Source organism: Rhinatrema bivittatum, chromosome 7 (assembly GCF_901001135.1).
Source record: "Rhinatrema bivittatum chromosome 7, aRhiBiv1.1, whole genome shotgun sequence".
Classification (NCBI taxonomy): Eukaryota; Metazoa; Chordata; class Amphibia; order Gymnophiona; family Rhinatrematidae; genus Rhinatrema; species Rhinatrema bivittatum.
In genome coordinates, this window is record NC_042621.1 from 275,086,612 (window position 1) to 275,099,405 (window position 12,794).

General features: G+C 41.4%; 1 protein-coding gene across 1 annotated transcript in view; it reads right to left on the reverse strand.

The window, feature by feature from the left end:
- ARL3 (ADP ribosylation factor like GTPase 3) overlaps positions 1-12,794 on the reverse strand; it is a 118,192-nt gene that overhangs the window by 104,552 nt on the left and 846 nt on the right. The window lies entirely within an intron of this gene.

The window sequence follows — 12,794 nt, forward strand, 5'->3', positions numbered from 1 at the left end:
TAATTTTGCTCTCAACATCCAGGTTGTAAGAGCTAGTGACCAGATGTTCCCTGATTCTGCATTATAAGAGATGGAGAATCCCCCATCTGAAATGGTTCCCTGATGACTCTCGAAGAAGAGAGAACTAAATGTGTCTCAGCCAAAAGGAAACTATCATGGTTTCCTGGCCCCATTTGAGTTTCACTAAGCTTTTGCAATCAGGGGAACTGGAAGATATGCATACAGTACACCCTTTCCCCACTATAAGGAAAAAAAATATCTGACAAGTAGTCTCCCTTCTGATGCCCTGCTGGAACAGAAGGTGCAATCTTTCCTGTCAGAGCAGATACAAACAGATCTATTACGGATGTGCCCCACTCATACAATATCCTGCTTGCCACATCCTAATCCAAGTACCACTCATGGGGATTTAGGATATGGCTGGGTCTATATAGGTTTAAGGACCTGTTGGGCAGTCCTTGCCTCCTGCCAGCAGAGGGCCTAAGTGAGCCTTACAGATTGCATGCTAAGTCCTCACAGCGCTATTTTCTTAGACACTCTGATTGATCCTCCCAGTTCTATGTCATGCTCATCCTGCTGGTGACGATGCTGGTCCTGTGTGGACCCTGTTATTTCAGCTTCACGGTATGCACTCTTCCAGAGCTTTGGTCTAAGTCTTACTCCTAGTTTCGGTCTTAGCCTTGTTCTTTAACACTGGTCACATTGAGGTATTATGTTAGTTCTATTCTCAGGCAAAGCATTCTGTGTCTGTTTTGTTCTGTCTTGCTACTGTTTCTGTCTGTTCTAGTTTTGTTTTATGTTTCCCCAAGTCTTGTCTTGTGGGTGCCTTTCTGTTCCCTGTCTAAGTCCTGCTAGCTACCAGCACCTGAGAGCTCAACCCAAGGGGAAGGCGGCTGGTACAGACAGAAGTCTCCAGTCTTTCTGTTCTTGCTTCAGCCTGCTTTGTCTGCGCCCAGCCTGCTGCTGCTTCTGGGGTCATACACCTGACATATGCCCTGACAATCATCTTCTGCTGCCTCTTCCCAACCTGGAAGACTGTCACCTAATGTCATCAATGGGAGCACTGGTGCTGCTTTGTTTTCTTTGGTCAAGACCTGTGAGTTGACATTTTTATTTCTATCACGACAGGTCAGATTAATACTGGATATGGTAGTTAAGGTGGCCGGTCTCGCCATAAATGTAGCCTTTGTAGAGGCTTGTCTACACGCTTAAATCCTATGCTATCAAGCAATAGTTTCATTGCATGGACTGAGACTAAGTTTTTGATTATTCTGTTTAATATCAGGTCCATGAGAGAAAAAACCTAGCTGCAATTTTTGACTTGTAAAAGATGCCATACATAACCCTCTGTTTGACTCTAATACACTGCTGGTTAACCAATTATGCCCCATTAGTTATTGTATTATCTCCAAGCTACACACACATAAGCGTGGCTTATTTACTGCATTTAAACTGTCTCTGTTTATCCCAGGCTGATATCCAGCTTTAACATCCTTATGAAATTCAAATTTTGACATTCAAGATTTTTAGCATTTTCCTAACGTATTTTCTTCTGGAATTTCTTTCTTACAATTGTTCGCCCTTGATTGAGATCCTAGTGAATCTGATTATTGATTTAAATGGCATGATTGTAATGGGAAATTTTAATTTACATGTGGATGAGGTACCATTGCCTGTGCCTTGTGAATCCTTTTTGGAGGCTATGATGTCACTGGTATTGTGCCAAACAATTCATGGCCCAATCCATAAACTTGAGCACACATTGGATATTATTTTGTAAGTCAACACATGCTCTCTCTTAATCATCTTGCTGAAGCAAGAACAGAAAGACTGGAGACTTCTGTCTGTACCAGCCGCCTTCCCCTTCGGTTAACTAGAAGGCCCCATGGTCTGATCATATGCAATTATCCTTATCATTTGTTCCTTTTTTTAAAATGATATCTTTATTAAAGATATAATGAAAATAAATATAACTTTGCAGAAAAGCAATAGTACCTTTACATATAAACAGAAAAGCAATACCACTCTGCAAAATCTCATCTAAACATATAATAGGGGGAGTAGTTCAGGAAAATAATAATACAAAGAAAAAATATCAAACGAGAAGAACCTGATTACTTCTAATTATATGCCTAATTAACCTCCCCAAAAGTTAAACTTACAATCCATGCTCAGCATTTTTGCTCAGTATAAAAGTCTCCAAGTACAAAGGATCTATAAAAATAAAACTTATTAGATTGAAAGGTAATGAAATACCCACATGGAAACTTTAAAAAGAAAGAAGCTCCATGAGCTAAAACTTTACTCTTCAATGAGAGGAAATGGCTCCTTCGAACTTAAATAGAACGGGAGACATCAGGAAATACAGAAATCTTTTGCCCAAAAAAAGAAATATCCTTTTTTTGAAATAGTTAAAGAAAACCATATCCTTATCCTGGCCGGCACAGAACAGAACAGTTAAAATAGCCCTATTTGATATTAAATCTAAAGATTCTTCCAAAAAAAGTCATGATGCCTGGACTATCTGCAAGAGAAATCTGCCTACCCTGATCATCACTGTCTAAACTCTGTTTAGGTAAAAAGAATAATTTTAGATGTAGATGGTAAAATATCCTCTTCAAATGCTAAATTCTCTTTCAGATATTTTTTAAACATCTGGTTCGTGGAAAATTAATAAATCGCAAGCTTTTAACTCGTATAGAAACATAGAAATGACAGCAGAAGAAGACCAAACGGCCCATCCAGTCTGCCCAGCAAGCTTTCACACTTATTTTTTTCATACTTAGCTGTTACTCTTGGCCCTTATAAGTAACTTTTTGATTCTATTTCCCTTCCACCCCCACCATCGACATAGATAGCAGTGCTGGTGCTGCATCTAAGTGAAGTATCTAGCTAATTGTTTAGGGGTAGTATCTGCCGTAATAAGCAAGCTACTCCCAAGCTTGTTTACCCAGCCTGTGTAATTCAGTCTTTGTTGGTTGTTGTCTGAATATAAATCATCTTTTCTTCATCCCCCTGCTGTTGAAGCAGTGAGCTGCGCTGGACATGTATTCCAAGTGAAGTATCAGGCTTAATTGATTCTGGGTAGTAACCGCTGTAACAAGCAATCTACACCCATGCTTATTTGTTTACCCAGACTATGTAATTCAGTCCTTGTTGGTTGTTATCTGAATATAAATCATCTTTTCTTCATTCCCCCTGCCATTGAAGCAGAGCGCTATACTGGATATGCATCTATTTATTTATTTATTTTTAGTTTTTATATACCGATGTTCCTGTATAATATACATATCACACCGGTTTTTTATATACCGATGTTCCTGTATAATATACATATCACACCGGTTTACAATGTAAGCCACCTCGTGGGCGGCTTACATTGAAACAATTAACACTGAAAGTGAAGTATCAGGCTTATTTGATTTGGGGTAGTAACTGCCGTATCAAGCAAGCTACTTCCCTGCTTTGTGTGGATGCAAATCCTTTTTTCCACATTTCCTCTTTCCGTTGAAGCATAGAGCAATGTTGGTGTCGCATTAACCATGTGTATGTTTATTGAATAAGGATATTAATCTCCAGGTAGTAGCCGTCATTCCCGCAAGCCACCCCCATGCCTCTTCTCTTCATTCACATCTGTTGTGTTCCACGGCCGTCCTGAACTCTGACAGCGGGCCACCGTGGCAGCGTCGGGGGAAGCTGCAGTAGTCTGGTGCCCGTTGTTCCCGCGCGCTGGCGCGGGCCTCCGGGGTGGCCGCGTGGCTGGGAGCCATCCCTGCTCCTCCCTTGCTGTGTCAGGTAGCCTTCCTCCGCGACCGGGAATCCAAGATGGCCACCACCATCTTAGGCACGAGGCCACGCCTCCTTGCTGAATTTAAAGGGACGAGGTCCCTTTAATTGCCTGCACCTGTTTCCAATGCACCAGACCAGGGGAAGTATATAAGGAGACTTCCTCTGTTCATTTCTTGACTTGGCAATAGCATTGCTCGAGTCTCCTTGCTTCGGTGAGTCTTCTTGTGCTTCGGATCCTTGCTCCTGGCTCCTGTCTCATCCCAGTGATTCCTTGGTGTGTGACTTTGGACTGGCAAGCGGCAATTCCTGGTGTGTGACCTCGGACTGGCAAGCGGCAATCCCTCGGTGTGTGACCTCGAACTGGTAAGCGATGACCCTCTGGCACTCGACCATGGACTTCTTCTGGACCATCGTCTCCAAGGGCCCACCTAAGTCCCAGCGGTCCGGGTCCCTACGGGCTCCTCCCGGGGGGACGCGGGCTTCCAGTGGCGAAAACCCAGTTGGCTTCTCCGTCATCTCAACTCTTCACTTTCTCCACAGTCGCCTCAGTCTTCAGTGCCGAGGGTCAGTCAGTCACATCTTCTGTTCCGCCTTGCCACCCGACGGGGTAACCTAAGGGCCACCTCCTAAGGTATACCATCCTCCCGTTGGTCCAAGGATTCACAAGCCCGAGCTAACAACATCCTCTAGACTTTATGGATCCACAGTGTTTATCCCACGCCCCTTTGGAATCCTTCACAATTTTGGTCTTCACCACTTCCTCCGGAAGGGCGTTCCAGGCATCCACCACCCTCTCCATGAAGAAATACTTCCTGACATTGGTTCTGAGTCTTCCTCCCTGGAGCTTCAAATCGTGACCCCTGGTTCTGCTGATTTTTTTCCGACGGAAAAGGTTTGTCGTTGTCTTTGAATCATTAAAACCTTTCAAGTATCTGAAAGTCTGTATCATATCACCTCTGCTCCTCCTTTCCTCCAGGGTGTACATATTTAGATTCTTCAATCTCTCCTCATAAGTCATTCGATGAAGACCATCCACCTTTTTGGTCGCCCTTCTCTGGACCGCCTCCATCTTGTCTCTGTCTCTTCGGAGATACAGTCTCCAGAACTGAACACAGTTCTCCAGGTGAGGCCTCACTAAGGACCTGTACAAGGGGATAATCACTTCCCTTTTCTTACTTGATATTCCTCTCTCTATGCAGCCCAGCATTCTTCTGGCTTTAGTTATCGCCTTGTCACATTGTTTCGCCGACTTCAGATCATTAGACACCATCACCCCCAGGTCTCTCTCCTGCTCCGTGCACATCAGCCCTTCTCCCCCCCATCGAATACAGTTCATTCGGAATTCCACTCCCCAAATGCATGACTCTGCACTTCTTGGCACTGAATCTCAGCTGCCATTTCTTCGACCACTCTTCCAGCTTCCTTAAATCCCATCTCATTCTCTCCACTCCTTTCGGCGTGTCCACTCTGTTGCAGATCTTAGTGTCATCCACAAAAAGACAAACCTTACCTTCTATCCCGTCCGCAATATCGCTCACAAAAGATATTGAACAGGACCAGTCCCAACACCGATCCTTGCGGTACACCGCTTAAAACCGCTCTCTCTTCAGAGAGAGTTCCATTTACCATCACACACTGTCTTCTGTCCGTCAACCAGTTTGCAATCCAGGCCACCACCTCGGCACTCACTCCAAAGTTTCTCATTTTATTCACCAGTCTCCTGTGCAGGGCCATATCAAAAGCTTTGCTGAAATCCAAGTAGATGACATTGAGCGCTCTTCCTTGATCCAATTCCTTGGTTACCCAGTCAAAAAAAAGTCAATCAGATTTGTCTGACAGGATCTTCCCCTGGTGAATCCATGCTGGCTCTGATCCAGCAATTCTCCCGTCTGTAGATAGTTCACTATTCTCTCTTTCAACAGTGACTCCATTACTTTTCCCACCACCGAGGTGAGGCTAATTGGTCTGTAGTTACCAGCCTCTTCTCTGTTCCTACTCTTGTGAAACGGGACCACCACCGCTCTTCTCCAATCACTCAGCACCACTCCCGTTTCTAGGTAAATATTCCAACACCTCAATTTCATTATGCATAGCTAGACTATCTTTAATATGAGCTGACTCTGTATTTAATAATACTGAACCTGCGAGTTCAGAGCAGGAGTAAATTTTCAAGTTCTTGCAGTCTCTTCCCCTGTAAATCAAGGAAGGATCTGGACTCAACTACAAAGGAATTACATTGTGAAATAGATTGAGATGTGTTGTTGTCAAGTTTAGCATTTAGTTTCCAGACATCTGATAACGTTACATTAGAGGGCTCAGGAATATCTTCATCTTTGCCCACTATAGTAAGTCCTCATGTTATATGGACACTTTCAGATTCTCTTGGAAAAGAAGGAGTACTACAGTAGTCAAAACTGGTCATACTGACTCGTGGCCAGTTCTCCCGCTATTGCCTCTACACCTCGCAGAGATGGAGGCTTTAACACAAGCCTCTCATCACAAGAGTAGGAACCCGCTGGTTGGGGGCGGGGTCAGCTAGAGCCAAGACTCAAGGAGGCAGCCGAAGAAGAGCCCCCGATGCAGTCACTAATAGGCAACTCACCCATCTGTCAGGTGATTGTCCATGGGCCCTCGATCCACAGCCAGAGCAGGTGATGAAGTATAAAACTTAGATTTTCTTTTCCTCCCCATTGGAGCAAAGCTGCGTGCCCCTTTGGCACACACGGCTACACCACAGGCCTCAGATTCTATCACGGCAGTCGGGCCCTCTTTTATGATGTCACTGACCCTGGGTGGGAAGGTGCGTCGCTGCGATCTTCTCACAGCCGGTCCAGGTATTCAGAGCTCACCCACATGATCTTAACAGGTTCTCCTCGTCTTGGAGATCTCCCCACCTTACTGCTGCAGGCCTCAGATTTTATCAGGGCAGTTGGGCTCACTTTAATGACATCACCGTCAGCGTCCCTGGGTGGGGAGGTGCGTCACCGTGATCTTCTCACAGCTGGCCCAGATATTCAGTGCTCACCCACAGGTACTCGTCTTGAAGAACTCCCCCTTTATCATGTGTTCTATCTTCTGCTTTGCCTCAAACATTACGTCAATCGAAGTTTGTCTTAAAACGTGGACACACAGATGCAGATTTGGATTTATCAGATGCATTCTCTGCATGGATGCATGCATTACAAGATACACTGATGAGTTGGATACGTAAGGAAAGCTCTTCTCTGATGACACTGACATGTACCTTTGTACACTCCACTCCTTGCATCAAATCGAGCATCAGTGGCATACATTTCTCTGTCCCTTGGAATTGTACCAATCTCAATTCAGGTCCTACAGAACCAAAAATTGATAATGCATAAAAAAAAAATAAATCTTATTTTTCATCAAGGATCCATGCTGCAGGAAATAGTGCCTTGAGCTATTTTGTACGGTTAAGCAACTGACATGCATTCCTTCTCCTCATCTGAGAAGAATACTACCCTCATGAATCATTCATGCTGCAATGAATTTAGCAATTCTTTTGTTGAAAAAGTCAGGAAGATCTGGGTAATCTTTGACTTGGATGGTAATCTGTAGGCAGTTGCACTATAAGATCATGAGCCAGTATGGCACAATTCAGATACAACCACAAAAGATGAGATAATTCAGATAATATCTGCGATGAACACTTTATCTTGCATATTAAATCCTTGTTCAACAGTTTTAAAGTATTATGTATTGACACTGGTGATTCACGTTTGAAGGTAATTTATCTTTCCCTTGTAGAAGGCCATATGCCACTGATGCTCAAACAAGCCATTTTCCAGCCAATATTAAAAAAAAATGTCCCTTGACCTGTCTGACCTGGCAAATTTTCACCCTGTCTCATCTACTTCTTTTGTGTCAAAAGTGAGTGAAGGCATGGTGTTAAAATACATTTCTGAATGAACACATTATCCCAGACCAATATCAAACTGGTTTTCAAAAATTCTTCAGCACTGAAATTTTAATGCTTCTTAGGCGTCATTTTGATAGTGAAATGGATTGTGTGTTGATCCTGTTAAATATTACTGCCACTTCTGATATACTTGGCCATCAGGAAAGCCAGATCAGTATTTGAGTGGTTTACTTCTTACTTTACTGGCTGAACAAAATTAAGAACTGGTTCTGTAACTTCTTCCTAGCAAGAAGTGACCACTACCATACTAAAGGCTCCACCTTGTCAGCAGTTCTATTTAATACTATCTTTCGCTACTCTGCAAGCTGCTAGTAGTGTTAGGGGTTGGTTATTGAATTTAGACAGATGATATCTGTGCCTAAAACCTCCACCTGGCAAGATACGTTTGCTTTGATTTCAATCTACTTATCTGCTCTTAAGCAATGGTTTTTCCATAATAAACTTGCCCTTAATATTGCAAAGACAGAGGTGATTGTTCTCAGTCGCTTTCCAGGCTCCATCTGATGATGGCACCAATGTGTGAGGACTGCCATCTTGCTAGTCCTTGGAGGAACACAGTAATCACCTTCAAATGTGGTCCATATTTACAGAAAAAGATATTATTTGAGGTAGTGAATCCACATACAGCAAAGGTATTATCTCCATTTTGTACCTGTGGCAAAATGTTTAGCAATTTAAATTAACAGGGTAGGGTGGTGGAGGAAAATGAATAAGTTATAGTGATGATAGCAGTGAAAGTGGTATGCATGATGACATGCTGGGGGAGAGGAAGGGGTTGTTAGCATTAGGCTACATTCTACCCTAATTCCATAGTTATTTTAAACGTACAAAACGCACCTCTAACAGTCAAGTAAAGTATTATGAAAAGGAGCAAACCAGTACAGAGAGGATCATGTATTGGCTGCTGTTGATGACGAATAAGATAAAAATCTGTTTGAACAGTCACTATTGTATAACCAGTTCTCTAATCTTGCAAGGAAGGTAACTCAACTTAATGAGTAACATTATAAGGGCAGTCTCTGAATTCTGCTGATAACCTGAACTTCAGAATCCCAGAAACAGTGAATTAATCTTCTGATTTGAACTGCAGAGTATTAACAAAATGGAATCTTTTTCATCAATATAGCAATGTTGAATAAACCAAAGTGGGAAGACTTAAAAAATTGCTTTCTACATATTTCCCTTCCATGGGTAGTAGTTTTACATATGAATCATGGCACAAAGCAGAAGAAAATTTAAAAAATGCAAAGCATTGTGAATACACTGTACCACCGCGCTCAAAAAACCATGTTTAATTTTTCATTTAAAACAAAAGCACTGAGTACAAAACAAACAGAAATTAGACAGCAAAACCTATGCGCCATGCAGCAATTTGTTTTCGCTGGGCAGGAAAGAATAACTCATTATCCCACACTTAACGCCAAAGAAAAGAAATTCAAAGCATTCACAGATTCTCTCATCAGACTAATGAGATATTTTTGCACATAAAACGCTGGCAGCAGAAGTAAGAATCAACCTCTTGTTTTTTAGCCAAGTGATTTTCTACAAGGTATCCAACAATTTGCAGGATTAAGCCAGTGCTAAGCATCAGGAGGTATTTATAGAAACAGAGACATTCATTTCAAGGCATAAGCAAAGCTGATTGAGAAGCCCTGACAAAAATGGAGAACAGACCCACTCTCTTTTCGGTCTCACCGGCCAGAACTCAAATGCAGCCAAAACTGTAGCCCAGGCTGTGTCACCAGTCAGGCTGATGTAAGAAGGTGCGCTTAGCTTCACACACATGCTAACGTGCGGTTGTGCGCACATTCTTTCCTCCCAATTTAACAAGTTTAGTGCGCAAAAAACAGTGCACAAACGTGTAAAACTGTACGCACAACTTAGCATGCCTCCATGCAACTCCCGTGTTAAGCAAGGCATTTGTCATTACTTTCCAACGAAGAGAAGCACGCAGGCTTAACTCGTGTTTCGGTGTGCTAAACATGGCTTTTTGCGGACATTTTCGGGTTAGCACAGGTTTTTTTTTTAACTTATTTATTTATTTAGGATTTTTATATACTGACCTTCTCAATACAAGTATCAAATCAGGTCGTTTTCCAAAGAACAAAACTGTCGCGGTTAAGGCGTTACAATAAACAGAGTTTCTGAACATAGGAACATCAATAAATATTACATAGACAACAGTAACTCGTCAAAATAACGTGGATAAATATAGGGAATGCATTAGCATACTATTAGCTTACCTCAGCAGAAATTAACTATTTCTTTAGTGCGCAAGTAAAGAAAATGTGTGAAGTTCAATGTGCACTTTTTCTTTTACTAATTTCTTATTCCATCAAGGCCTACACCTTAGAGTAAACTGATTGACTTATTTCCCAGGCAATGTATTACACAGTAATAATAATAGGCTGCTTGTATCCTGCTTGGAGTCCTATTCATATGGGTTGGAAGGGTATTAAGTGCTCTGAGATGGTTCAGCAGATTGCAAAAAAAATTAAAAGATAACTTAACTGATTACTTATTGTGGTATCACAGTCATTTGCCAGGTACCCTACTTACGCTCACGTGGAGCAACCAGATTCGTTTTTACTTGTAAGCTAAACACAAGCTTGTAGAGGGTGAATGCTTGGTAGAAAGCCATAAAAAATGGACAGCAAAGAGAAAATGTGATATTTCAAAAGAACAAATAAAGACAGCAAACACTAAGAAAGCCATCTGATTTTCCCTGAGCTAGTGGCCCACTGAGATTTATTACAGTAACAACATGGATGGCCTGAGATTGGCAAATCAATCAGGAAATGCATGCACCGAGTAGTGGGAGGCTGAAGGAACACAAATACTTTTGGTCCTTGGGGTGACTGGTTCCCTTCTCCATCAAGAACAGCATGAGTGTCTGATCTATGCTGCATTCATTTCAGGCAGCACTTAGAAAGAGAGGACTTGCGTATTGACAGGGGAATTTAGACTTATTAGTTCTTTTTAAAGATAAAACTATGAGTGATGGCTCAGCAGCAGTGCTGTGCACTTCCAAGAGGAGGACTTGGGCTCAGTTCCATCGATGGGTCAGCCAGGGCTGGGGGTGCTGCTGCAGAAGCAGCATTCACAGTCCTTGTGAGGAAAGAGTGTTGATGGTGACAGGGTCCATGTTAGCTGGGCTCCGGTGGGGGCTGCAGTTTGTGGTTCCTGGTTGAGGATTGTTGCTGTGATGGTTGGGCTTAGTAAGGGAGGGGAACATGGGTCAATGTTCAAACTATCTTTATTGGGCCAAAGACTAAGCATGCTGTTTATCCTCGGGCATTGCACCAATTCTCAAAGTGAAAGTACGTGTGAACTTGCACTTTGATACTTGCCAGGGCTACAAAGTATGCACAGTCACGTGTACCTGCTTTCACTGCAGATAGACTTTTTTTTAGTGAAAAAGTATGTGAGAAGATTTCAAAATTTAATTTCTGTGTGCACTTTTCCTCCCTGATCTAAACAATCCCCTGGAAATGCCTCCTTTCACAGTGTGGCTTAAAGTATGCATACTGGGAAAAAACATACAATTTTTATAACAGGGCTAAAATGCTAGACTTAACCCATATAAATCACTTTGAAAACTGTCCGCTTTAAAAATAGGGGAAAACACCTATGCAGTTGTAAATGAAGACTTATAGCAACATATCACTTCTGTAGTGCTACTTGACATACCTAGCGCTGTACCATAACATTAAGACTTCAATATTCAGAAACAGACGGCTAAGTAAGTTAGCCAGGATATTCAGTGGAGTGGCCATGCAGCAGAAAATACCCAGATAAGTTAAAAATCAGCTGGATAAGATAACCATCTAACTACAGACCTGCTCATTAGCAAGTTTAAAGTTAAGCTGATACATTAGCCAGATAAGTTAGCTGGAGAAGTAGCTTCTCCCAGTTACACCCATGCAACATCTTTTTTTATCCAGCTAGATTTTAGCTGGATAATGACTTATATTCAGCCTCTTATCTGGCTATAACAAAACTTGCCATTTAGATGGATAATTTTAAGTTATCTGTCGAAATGTCTTTTGAATATCTACCTCATAAGAGACCGTTCCTGCTCAGTAGAGCTTACAATCTATGAGAATTGTGAGGCATTCTATCATCCTAATATAGTTCATTCCAAGTCAGTAATCTATTATGCAACTTTTCACTTGCAGAGTCAGTTAATCCCCAAAAGACAGACATCTAATTCCCAGTACAACATTTTAAACACAAGCACAAAGTTTAGCAATCACCCTTTGATAGGTTTCAGTCACCCTCTCTACTCCCAAGACCAACCCTGTTGCTGCCTATGGGTAGATCACTAAGAAGCGTGGTCCTGAGAAGACAAGAAATAAATGGAGTATGGAATTGTGATAGAAAAGCCAATATGAAATAGCTGTGACTTTCAATAACTGACAAATACAATATATTGTTCTAATGCAACACATGCTAGTTTCACACTATAACCCTCAAATCCCTTATCTTTCATCCTTTTATGTACCATAGAAATATACATATGAACATAATGTGATAATACTTGTGCTAAATCAACATTTTTACTGTGTACCTATTAAGAATTTGCCATGACATGCTTAAGATTTCTCTATATAAAAGAAAATTATGCAATATACATTCAAGCCAAGATTCAATTTCAGAATCATGCAAAATACTATAACAAGCCTATTCAAAGAAGCACTTCCCATTAAATCCATGCACGAATAAGGCTTAGACTTATTGACTTTTAGACTTATTAGACTTTTAGACTTATTAGACTTAGACTTGAGACTTTCTCACTTATACGTTATAATTTTTATGCTCAATAAGACCTGTCAACTTAATTGTTTAAGTCTTTTTTTTTTTTTCTCCTTTATCTTTTGGTCATCAATGTTACAACGTTATTGTTAAATTTTGAACTTATGTACACTGTTCCAAGTTTCATAACCTTGTTCTATGTAATGCCTTTTGGCAATTTTCATGTTCTGTTTCAATGTAAACCGATGTGATCTTTATTTCATATAGGAACACCGGTATATAAAAATCTAAAAATAATAATAAATAAATA